This window comes from Nycticebus coucang, chromosome 4, assembly GCF_027406575.1.
Source record: "Nycticebus coucang isolate mNycCou1 chromosome 4, mNycCou1.pri, whole genome shotgun sequence".
Taxonomy (NCBI): domain Eukaryota; kingdom Metazoa; phylum Chordata; class Mammalia; order Primates; family Lorisidae; genus Nycticebus; species Nycticebus coucang.
Genome location: NC_069783.1, coordinates 91,948,656 through 91,960,737, shown reverse-complemented (window position 1 = coordinate 91,960,737; position 12,082 = coordinate 91,948,656). Strand labels below are relative to the sequence as shown.

The window sequence follows — 12,082 nt, the reverse complement described above, 5'->3', positions numbered from 1 at the left end:
TATTCTTGTGTTGGTTTTTATTCCCAATTTTGCCTGGAGCTGGCTCTGTCTCTTTATATTAAGGTTTCAAATAGTGCTCATTAAAATGGACCTACCTCTGTATGTTTAAAACATTTGAAGTGGGGTGGCGCCTGTGGCTCAGTCGGTAAGGCTCCGGCCCCATATACCGAGGGTGACGGGTTCAAACCTGGCCCCCGCCAAACTGCAACCAAACAATAGTCCGGCGTTGTGGCGGGCGCCTGTAGTCCAGCTACTCGGGAGGCTGAGGCAAGAGAATCGCTTAAGCCCAGGAGTTGGAGGTTGCTGTGAGCTGTGTGAGGCCACGGCACTCTACTGAGGGCCATAAAGTGAGACCCTGTCTCTACAAAAAAAAAACAAAAAACATTTGAAGTGGCAGTTCTCCAAAGACCAGTAAGGAATTTGGAGGGGATCCTTTCAAACTCTTCACTTCAATATTCTTTTAACAACTAGAAGTCAGATGAATGAACGGGTCCAAACTCCTAGAGAAATTAATCAAAAAAAGTAAAGGTCAAGTGGTAATTATTCCTAGAAAGATGCTGCCAACACACTGTGAAGCTCCCACCCATCCTGTTCTGGCCCCCAAGGGACTTGCTCTGGGAACAGACTGTGCCAGAGTCCCAGCTGCACTGTGGCAAATCTCAGCTCAGCTCTCCCGCCCTCTTGCCTGGAGAACCACGCAAGAGGATCATTAATTAATTATAAACGTGCCTAATTGAAAATCACTTCTCCAGAAGCATAGGGCATGGATTTTCATTAACATGGGACTGGCTGGGGGTTAGGCAAAATAATGTGTGTACACGTTCTAACTCAATGACATGCATAGGGCTGGAGCTCAACTTGTACTTACTGAGTGTGAACCAAAATACCCCGAAGTGCGCAGACACAGACGCACACCTAGGACAGATCTCTTTTCAAAGCAAAATGTGTAGAATAATAATCCAGGATGGTGGCTCTGAGCAGTGCTCTCAACACACACTCTAATAGAGTCTCACCTTTGTAAAGATCCAAATGGTCAGATGGAGCAGTCTGCTATGAGTTCAAATCTTAGCACCACCGCCTTCTGTCCATGTGCCCTTGGCAAGTGGCCCTCTCCCTCTGTGCCTCAGTGTCCTGATCCCCAGGTAAAGGTTCAGTGACTTTATACACAAAAATGCCCAACAGCAAGGGCCCAGTAAAGGCAAGCAACAGAGAGCGGTCTGCGCCTGCGTAATGCACGCACACGTGACGGGGAGGGTGCGCACGTGACGGAGTAGGCGTGCTCGTGCCTGTGGGGCCCTACGCCTGGAGCCCGGAGCTGGACGCCTGTTGACTGCCCCGGGACCACTTTGGTGGCTCTAGGAGGCCCGGCGGCCCTGTGGGTGGGGACCCGCCTCTCTCTGGGCCATCCACCCCACCGTGGAGGGAACCTGTGCCGGCTTCCTTTCCCCACTACCTGGCTTGGTCCTCCGAGGCCTGCGCCCGCCCTGCCAGCTGCCTGACCCATGGCCTTCCGCCCTGAAGGTCCCAGGTGCAGGCCTCAACCCGTGCTCTCAGGTGGTACGATTACCAGCTCCGTTTTACAGGTGAGGAAACTGAGGCCGAGGAATCTCACCGTTTCACGGATCCTTCCTCAACGCTTATATTTGTGTTTTAGCCCCAGCGGGGCACTGTGTGGGCGCGGGCGGGCCCTTCTCTCTGTATATCAAGGCGTGGCTGGCTTTGATGGGGGTGGAACTTTCCTCACACTAGTTTGGGAACTTGTTTATATTTTGGTTGGTTGGGAGTGTTTTGTTTTCAGCGTTCCCCAGGGTACAAAGAGTAGCTGGTGTTTCTCTTTCTGTTCCTGGTCTTTGCCCAGTTTGATGGCTGTGAAGTTTATGATACTGGAGACCATTTTACGGATAAAGCTCATCCCTTTTCATTTTCCAGATTGTGAGCTCAGGCCTTGCTGACTAATCAGAGCCACTGTTCTCACTAGCATTCCTAGGCTATTAAATATTCGTTTAAAGGCCGGGCTCGGGGACTCACACCTGTAATCCCAGCACACTGGGAGGCCGAGGCAGGTGGATTGCTTGAGCTCACAAGTTCAAGACCAGCCTAAGCCAGATCCAGACCCTGGTCTCTAAAAACAGCCAGGCCCGGGCGGACGCATGTAGTCCCAGCTACTTGGGCCGCTGATGCAAAGAGAATTGCTTGAGCCCAGGAGTTTGAGGTTGCTTGTGAGCTGTGACGCTACGGCACTCTACCAGGGGTGACAAAGTGAGCCTCTGTCTCAAAAAATAAATAAATATTTGTTTGAAAAGACAGATATGAAACATGGTGTTTAGGAGTTAGGCATCTTGAAAGAGCAATATTCACCAAAATGAGACTGTTGTAACATTCTGAATTAATGTTGGCGCTTATGACGTCAAGACTCAAAGAATTTTGGATTCCATAACTATTTGGCTTCATAGCTACACTTTAAGACAAATTTATGTTTCTTGTGTTTAGGAAAGTAGAAGAACAGAAAAATGAGATGAAGTGTTGAAATCATCTGATAAACAATTGGGCGAGTAGGAAGGGAGGCTGAACGCTAAAGGCTGTGGGCCTGGGTTTGCAGGATGTAAGGAGGCGCTAAGCAGAGGAATGTGTTATGCAGACGGAACCACAGCCCCTGGGCTGGATTGTAGGGGAAGCCTGGCTAAGCTAAAGAATCAAGCTCCAAGGTGGTGTCAGTCCTTAGCCTGAAAAGAATATGAGTGAGATGGAGGAGGATCAGGTTCTGGCTGGGTGGCTGTTGGGGGCTTGGAGGAAGAGAGTGAAAGTAGTAGTAAAGTTTAGATGAAACTTTAACTGTAAGGGCACCTTTACATTGTCACTTTTATCCTCTCCCATGTTTCTTTCAGCATATCTAAGGTATAGTACTTGAAGCCTGTCAGACTAATCCAAAGGATCATTTTTCATTGACTCCAGGGTGCATTTTTGTTCACATTTTGACAGTTCTGAAGTTGAGCTGAGTCCCACAATTGATGGTGCCTTTCATTGTGTCATTCACTTAACAGCTTTTTGTCTTAGTGGCACAGTGGCAAGTCACATTGCCCTTAAGATCAACGGCATCGGCTCGGTGCCTGTGGCACAGTGGTTACAGCACCAGCTGCAAACACCACGGCTGGTGGGTTCGAACCCAGCCTGAGCCAGCTAAATGAACAACTACAACAAAAAAATAGCCGGGCATTGTGGCAAGTGCCTGTTAGTCCCAGCTACTTGGGAGGCTGAGGCAAGAGAATTGCTTAAGCCCAAGAGTTTGAGGTTGCTGTGAGCTGTGACATCATAGCACTCCACTGAGGGCAACACAGTGAGATTCTGTCTTTAAAAAAAAAAAAAAAAGGCGGCACCCGTAGCTCAGTGGGTAGGGTGCTGGCCACATACACCAAGGCTGGCGAGTTCTAACCCAGCCCAGGGCCTACTAAAACAACAATGACAACTGCAACAGAAAAATAGCTGGGCGTTGTGGTGGGCACCTGTAAGCCCAGCTACTTGTGAGGCTGAGGCAAGAGAATCTATAAAATGGCCCAAATTGATAAGTTGACCTAATTTTTATAGACAGACATGTACCACATGTATGTATCAGGTAAGCCTAGTTCCTTATGGTGACCACCTCCATATGTTGACCAGTTTGTTACAGTCCTTTGGATAGTCAGCTTACAGAGGTTATGCTATATTTACAGACACATATATACACATATGCCCACAGGTGAGAAAAATAATTAATGATAAAGCAAGTATGTAAAATGCAAGTAGTAAAATGTTAACAATTGGGGAATTTGGATGAAGGATATATGGGAATTCGTTGTATTACTTCTGCAACTTTTAGTAAGTCTGAAATTACTTCAGAATAATAAAATAGAAAAAATTTGTCAAAACAAATTTTTTCTATAAAAATTATAAATGTGAGAACAGATAAGTTACATGTATTTGTCTGAGACAGCTTGACAAATCTAAATTGTTTTTGTGGTATGGTAATGTCAAAACCTTGTGTAGCCTGATATCCAACAGAAACTAGTGTTTTCCTAAAGACATGTACAAGAATATTCATAGCAGGTTTATTCATAATACCCTGAAGCAAGAAATAACTCAAATGTCCATCAACAGAATGATAGACACGTTGTGATATATGTGAATGATAAAATACCATACAGTAATGAAAACTACTGAACTGCTACATGCAACAACATGGATGACTCTAACATAATGTTAGACAGAACATAACCAGACACAAAAGGTATAAAATGTATAATTTATGTATACTAAGTTTAAGAACAGGCAAAATTGACCATGATACAAGCAGAGTAGTGTTCTATTTGAGGGGTTTTGACTGGAAGAGCTCCTTCCAGGGCTGCAGTTTCCAAGCCTCAGGCCAGCAAATGGTACCAGTCCATGACCTGTTAGGAACTGAGCTCCATAGCAGGAGGTGAGTGGTGGGGAGCAAGAAGCTTATCTCTGTTGATAGCTGCTCCCTATTGCTTGCTTCGGCCTGAGCCCTACCTCTCGTCAGATAATAGGAGTGCAAATCTTACTAACTGCGCATGGGAGAGATCTAGGTTGCGTGCTCCATATGAAAATCTAATGCCTGATGATCTGAGATGGAAATGTAATGTGCTTGAATTGTCCTGAAACCATGCCCTGCTATTCCCCAGTCTGTGAAAAAATTGTCTTCCATGAATCAGGTCCCTGGTGCCAAAAATGGTTAGAAGAAATGTATCTCGATCTGGGTAATGGTTACTATATGTGCATATGTGTATATAATACACACTTTTATACTAAATATACATGTATGTATGTAAAAAATTCATCAAGCTGAACATTTGAGATTTGTATACTTTATACATCAATAAAAAAATAAAAATGTATGTTGTGTGGATTATAGATCAAAATGTGAAATATAAAATCTCAAAGATGACATGGGAATATGTTTATGACTTTGGAATAAGGAAGATTGCTTAAACAGGACACAGAAAGTACTAACCATAGGGGGGAAGTTGATAAATTAGATTGTATTAAAGTTAAAAACTTCTCTTTTTTATTTTTTATTTTACTTTATTTATTTATTTATTGAGACAGAGTTCTACCCTATCCCCTGAGCAGAGTGCAGTGGCATCGTAGCTCACTGCAATCTCAGATTCAGGCTGTGGGCATCTTGCTGCCTCAACCTCTGAATCCACTGGGATTACAGATGCTCACTGCAGTGCCCAGCTGGGTTTTTCCATTTTTTCATGAGTCGGGATCTCACTCTTACTCAGACAAGCCTCAAACTCCTGAGCTCAAGCAATCCTCTCACCTCAGCCTCCCACAATGCTGGGATTACAGGTGTAAGCCACCACACCCAGCAGGACTTCTTTTTTTTTAAAACATACCATTAGGAGAGAAACGACAGGCCAGGCCTGGTGGTTCATACCTGTAATCCTAACACTCCGGGAGGCTGATGCAGGAGCTCCAGAGTTTGGAGACCAGCCTGAGCAAGAGCAAGACCCTGTCTCTACTAAAAATAGAAAAATCTAGCTGGGTGTTGTGGCAGGTTCCTATGTCCCAGCTACTTGAGAGGCTGAAGCAAGAGGATTTCTTGAGCCCAAGAGACTGAGGTTACTTACTGTGAACTATGATGACTCCCTGGCACTCTAGCCACGGCAACAGAGTGAGAGAATCTGTCTCCCAAAAAAAAAAAGGAAAGACAAGCCATTCAGTGGGATAAATTATTTGCCACACATACACCTGACAGAGAGCTTATTTTGAGACTAAAAATACCCAGAAAGAGTAACTTAGAGGAAGAATGGGCAGTAGACTTGAGCAGGCACTTATAAAAGAAGATACCTAGACAGGCAGTCCATAAAAGAAGGTATGTAGATGGAAATACCAAGTGAAAAAGTGTTCAGCCTCCTTAAAATCAGGGAAATGCAAATTTAAAAAATACCATGAGAAACCACTACATACCTACTAGGATGGTAGACATTGAAAAGACTGATGGTCTCAAGTGTCAAAAGTATAACAAGGAGAACTCTGGTATATGACTGGTAGGAGGGCAAATTCATTCTGTCTCTTTGAAACTGGCCTTGTCTATGATAAATGAACATATCTATTCCCAGTAACCTAGGCATTTGACACCTAGTTATATTCCCATCAGAAATAGGTGTGATTGTGTGTGTGTGTGTGTGTGTATTAAACCCAAGGGAAACAATCTTTATAGAAACATGCTTAGAAGTAAAAAACTAGAAACAGAGATACCCATCATTAGTAGAACAACGAAATTTGATAGTAATACTATGGAATACTATGCAGCAATGAACTCACAAACATAACATTGAGCAAAAGAAGCAGGACAAAAGAATCCACACCATATGATTCTATTTATACAGTATTTTAAGAATAGACAAGATCTATGGTGTTAAGGTCTTCCCTTTGGGGCAGTGGTGGGAATACCAATTGGGAGGGAGCATAGTGAGGACTGTGAGGTGCTGGTTACGTGCTACTTGTTCTGGATAATGCTTACCCAGGGGTGTTCACTTAGTGAAAATTTGTTGAGCTGTCTTTTTATCTGGTATACATTTGTGTGTGTGTGTTGTACTTTAATTTCAAGTTGATTGTTGATTTGCACCTAGCATAAATGTTTGATATAGTACACATTAATGTACAGTAACACCAAATACCTAATTTTCTGAGAATTCATTATGAGCCAGCCCTGGGCTGGACTCTGTGTTATGGAGACAGAACTTGTGTGCACTCAGGTAGTAACACAAGAAGAGACTTCACTCATCAGTGTGATACACATGTGAGGATAAAGAAGAGGAGCTGAGAAATTGCATTATGTGTTTTAGTAGTCAGCAATGATGCATTTTCTCCTCTGATGGACTTCAAAGTGCTGCCTCCTTCTGTGCTCCTTTTGGAGTGTAAACTGCTGAACTTAAGAAAGCAGAGAGCACCGGGCTTCATGATCTTGAGAAGTAGCCAAAACTGGAACAGCAAAACTGTCAACTCTGGAATGGAACAAAGGCTAGTATTATGTTTCCTAAACTTAGTGGGCTCTACATTGTTAGGATGACACAGAAAGCACTTGTTTTCAGAAAAGAAACTGATCTAAAAAGGAGAAAATATTTTTCCCTCCCAGTCCCCTCCCCCATTCCATGCAGCAGGCCTCATGGGTGCATCAGCAGTTTCTGCTTCTTTTCATATTTTATCTTATCTCTACAGATTCTGAACAGTAAAATGTTTGCTTGGTTTAGTTGGTAAAAGTTTTCTTATTTTTAGCAAATCTTCCAAACTCATTAAGATCCCCAAAGAAAAGTTTTTTTAAAAAACAGTTTTGGCTCGGCGCCTATGGCTCCAAGCGGCTAAGGCACAAGCCACATACACCTGAGCTGGTGGGTTCAAATCCAGTGTGGGCCTGCCAAACAACGATGGTTGCAACCAAAAAATAGCTGGGCATTGTGGCAGGCGCCTATAGTCCCAGCTACTTGGGAGGCAGAGGCAGGAGAATTGCTTGAGCCCAGGAGTTGGAGGTTGCTGTGAGCTGTGATGCCACAGCACTCTACCGAGGGTGACAGCTTAAGGCTCTGTCTCAAAAAAAAAAAAAAAAAGAACAGTTTTAATGGGTTGGCACCTGTAGCTCCGTGACTAGGGTGCCGGCCATGTACACTGGGGCTAGCAGGTTGGAGCCCGGCCTGGGCCTGCTAAACAACAATGACAACTACAACCAAAAAATAACTGGGCATTGTGGTGGGCACCTATAGTCCCAGCTACTTGGGAGGCTGAGGCAGGAGAATTGCTTAAGCCCAAGAGTTTGAGGTTGCTGCGAGCTGTGACACCACAGCATTCTACGGAGGGTGACATAGTGAGACTCTTGTCTCAAACCCCCCCTCCCAAAAAAAAGAATTTTAATTCCCACCCCACCATAAATTTTCAAAAGGCATTATCGGATTAGTCCGAGTGCAGCGAGCGAGGAGAATGGTTTTGTGGTGGTGTCTCGTAAACCGGTAGCGCTTGCAGCTTGGCTGACCAATTGACTGAAGAGCAGATTGCAGAATTTAAAGAAGCTTTTTCACTATTTGACAAGGATGGTGATGGAACTATAAAAACAAAGGAATTGGGAACTGTAATGAGGTCTCTTGGACAGAATCCCACAGAAGCAGAGTTACAGGACATGATTAATGAAGTAGATGCTGGTGGTAATGGCACAATTGACTTCCCTGAATTTCTGATAATGATGGCAAGAAAAATGAAAGACACAGACAGTGAAGAAGAAATTAGAGAAGCATTCCGTGTGTTTGATAAGGATGGCAATGGCTATATCAGCGCAGCAGAGCTTCGCCATGTGATACAAACCTCGGAGAGAAGTTAACAGATGAAGAGGCTGACGAAACTATCAGGGAAGCAGATATTGATGGTGATGGTCAAGTAAACTATGAAGAGTTTGTACAAATGATGACAGCAAAGTGAAGACATTGTACAGAATGTGTTAAACTTCTTGTACAAAATTGTTTATTTGCCTTTTCTTTGTAACTTATCTGTAAAAGGTTTCTCACTACTGTCAAAACAATATGCAAGTATAGTAATTAGGACTTCATTCCTCCAAGTTATCTTCCCTTATCCTTATCTTACTGTCATTGTCCTGAAACCTTATTTTAGAAAATTGGTAAGTAACATGTTGCATGTGGCTTACTCCGGATGTATCTAAACCCTTCTGCACATCGAAACTTAGATGGAGTTGGTCAAATGAGGGAACATCAGGTTTTTTTAAAGTAGTTTTTTTTAGGAACTGTCAGCATATTGTTGTTGAAGTGTGGAGTTGTAACTCTGCATGGACTACGGACAGTCAACAATGTGTACTGAAAAGTTTGCACTATTGCAAAACGAGTGTATCATCCAGGTACTCGTACACTATTTTTTTTTGTACTGCTGGTCCTGTACCAGAAACATTTTCTTTTATTGTTACTTGCTTTTAAACTTTGTTTAGCCACTTAAAGAAAATCTGCTTATGGCACAGTTTGCCTCAAATCCATTCCAAATTGTATATTTGTTTTCCAATAAAAAAATTACGATTAAAAAAAGGCATTATCATTCACATCAAGTTTTTCTCAAAGGTTTTAGCTTTTTATTCTTTTCCTTGCTTTTTGATCAACTTAATGTGAGTCGCTGCTAGCATGTTTTCCAGCGTTTTCATCCTGGGCTCTCTTGCTTTGTCCTTTTGGAAGGTCTGACCTGACTGCATTGTCAGCAGTGATCTTTTCTTATACTTATTTTTTTAAAAAACAGTTGTATTGAGATATTCATATACAATGTAGTTACCATTTAAAGTATACAGTCCATAGAGCTGTGCTACATTTACCACAATTCCAGAAAGTTTTCATCACCCTCACAAAGGAATACCTGCATCCCTTAGCTGTCACCCCCCCCAACTTCCCTTCTCTTTCCCAGCCCTAGGCAATTATATGTTCTGTCTCTGTGGATTTGCATAGTCTGGACATTTCATATAAATGGAACCATACAATATGTGGTCTTTTGTGACTGTATTCTTTCACTGAGCTTATTTTTAAGGTTCATCCATGTTGTGGCATATATTAGTATTTCATTCCTTTTTATGGCTGAATAATATTCCATCATATGGATAGACCACATGTTTATACATTCAACAATTAATGGACATCTGGGCTGTTTCTACTTTTTGACTATTATAACTAATACTACTGTGGATAATTGTATACAAGATTTTGTGTGGGCATTTGTTTTTGATTCTCTTGGATATTATGCCTAGGAGTTTTCATTGTGATCAGAAAATACTTTCTGTGATTTTAATCTTTTTAACTTTATTAAGATTTGCCTAACAGTTGGTCTGTCCTGAAGAATATTCTGTGTGTACTTAAGGAGAATGTATATTCTGCTGTTGGAGCATAAAGTGTTCTATATACGTCCATCATGTCCAGTGGTTTATAGTGTTGTCCTCTATTTTGTTTTGTCATTCTATCTAGTTGTTGGATTATTGAAGCATAGTATTAAAGCCTCCAAGTATTATAACTATTTCTACCTTCAGATCTGTCAGTTTGCTTCATATATTTAGGGGGCCTGTTTTTAGGTGCATATATGGTTTTAATTGTAATAATTTATTATTTAAATTAATTATATATATTTTTGAGACAGTCTAAAGCTGTCACCCTGGGTAGAATGCCATGGCATCATAGCTCATGGCAACTTCCAACTCTTGGGCTTAAGTGATCCTCTTGCCTCAGTTTATCTAATTTTTTTTTTTTTTTACTAGAGACAGGTCTCACTTTTGCTCAGGCTGGTCTCGAACTCGAGAGCTCAAGCAGTCCACCTGCCTCAAGGCCAAATTAATTTTTTTTTTGTTTGAACAGAATGTCAAGCTGTGGCCCTGGGTAGAGTGCTGTGACGTCATAGTTCACAGCAACCTCAAACTCTCAGGCTTAAGTGGTTCTCCCAAGTAGCTGGGACCACAGGCACCTACCGCAACACCCAGCTATTTTTCTTTTTTGTTGTTGCAGTTGTCATTGTTTTAGCTGGCCTGGGCCAGTTCGAACCCCCAGTCTCTGTGTATGCGGCTAGCACCCTATCCACTGAGCTACAGGTGCTGCCAAAATTAGTTATTTTTAATTAAAAAATTAAAATTGTCTATAGTAGTCCCTCCTTATCTGTGGGGGGTATGTGCCAACTGTGTATTCTATGTTTTTTTCTATACCTACATACCTATCATAAACTTTATTCTATAATTTAGGTACAGTAAGAGATTAACAATAACTAATAATAAAATAGAAGAATTATAACAGTGTACTAGAATAAAATTTATCATGCACTTTGGTTGTAACCTTTGCAATTTGAAGTATAACAGCAAAACCATTAATTTTTCTCCTTTTTTTTTTTTTTTTTTTTTTGTAGAGACAGAGTCTCACTTTATGGCCCTCGGTAGAGTGCCGTGGCCTCACACAGCTCACAGCAACCTCCAACTCCTGGGCTTAAGCGATTCTCTTGCCTCAGCCTCCCAAGTAGCTGGACTACAGGCGCCCGCCACAACGCCCGGCTATTTTTTGGTTGCAGTTTGGCCGGGGCTGGGTTTGAACCCGCCACCCTCGGTATATGAGGCCGGCGCCTTACCGACTGAGCCACAGGCGCTGCCCGAATTTTTCTCCTTTTAATTTAACAGAAGACTTTTTTAATATAGATTTTAGCAAACAATCTTTCCCTAGTAAGTTGGAAACTTTCATCTTTTCACTTAAGGGAAGCTCTCTGTGGTTTCTCTTAATCTGATAAATGAGATGACTAGTGACTCATGAGTGGACAGCATATACAGCATGGATAGGCTGGACAAAGGGATGATTCATGTCCTGCACAGGATGGAGCATGATACTGTGAGATTTCATCATGTTATTCAGAATAGTGGGTAATTTAAAACTTATGAACTGTTTATTTCTGAAATTTTCCATTTAATGTTTTTGGACCATTATTAACTGCAGGTAACTGAAACTGCAGACAACAAAACCAAGCATGGGAAAGGATTACTGTATATTTATTGTGGTGCATAAGTATATGGGGGGCTGGGAGGAGAGGGGATGAAGTGAGGTTGATAAATGAATACAAATGTATAGTTTGATCAAAAAATAAGACCTAGTGTTTGATAGATTAGCAGGGTAACTGTAGTTTACAGTAACCTATTTTATATTTCAAAATAACTAGAAGAGAGTAAGTGTTTCTAGCATAAAGAAAAGACATATTTAAAGTGGTTGGTGGGTATCTCAGTTACACTAATTTGACCTTTACGAATTACATGAAGGTATTAAATTATTACATACATGTACCCCTCAAACATATACATCTATTATGTATCAAAAAAAATTAATAGATGGCTCAGTGCCTGTGGTTCAAGCAGCTAAGGTGCCAGCCACATACACCTGAGCTGGCGGGTTCGAATCTGGCCTGAGCCTGCCAAACAACAATGATGGCTGCAACCAAAAAATAGCTGGGCGTTGTGGCAGGCGCCTGTAGTCCCAGCTACTTGGGAGGCTGAGGCAGGAGAATCCCTTGAGCCCAGGAGTTGGAGAGTGCT

The 12,082-nt window shown here is 42.1% G+C and overlaps 1 pseudogene; it reads left to right on the top strand.

The window, feature by feature from the left end:
* Positions 1-7,955: 7,955 nt before the first annotated feature.
* Positions 7,956-8,481, top strand: LOC128584577 (calmodulin-1-like; annotated as a pseudogene).
* Positions 8,482-12,082: the final 3,601 nt, after the last annotated feature.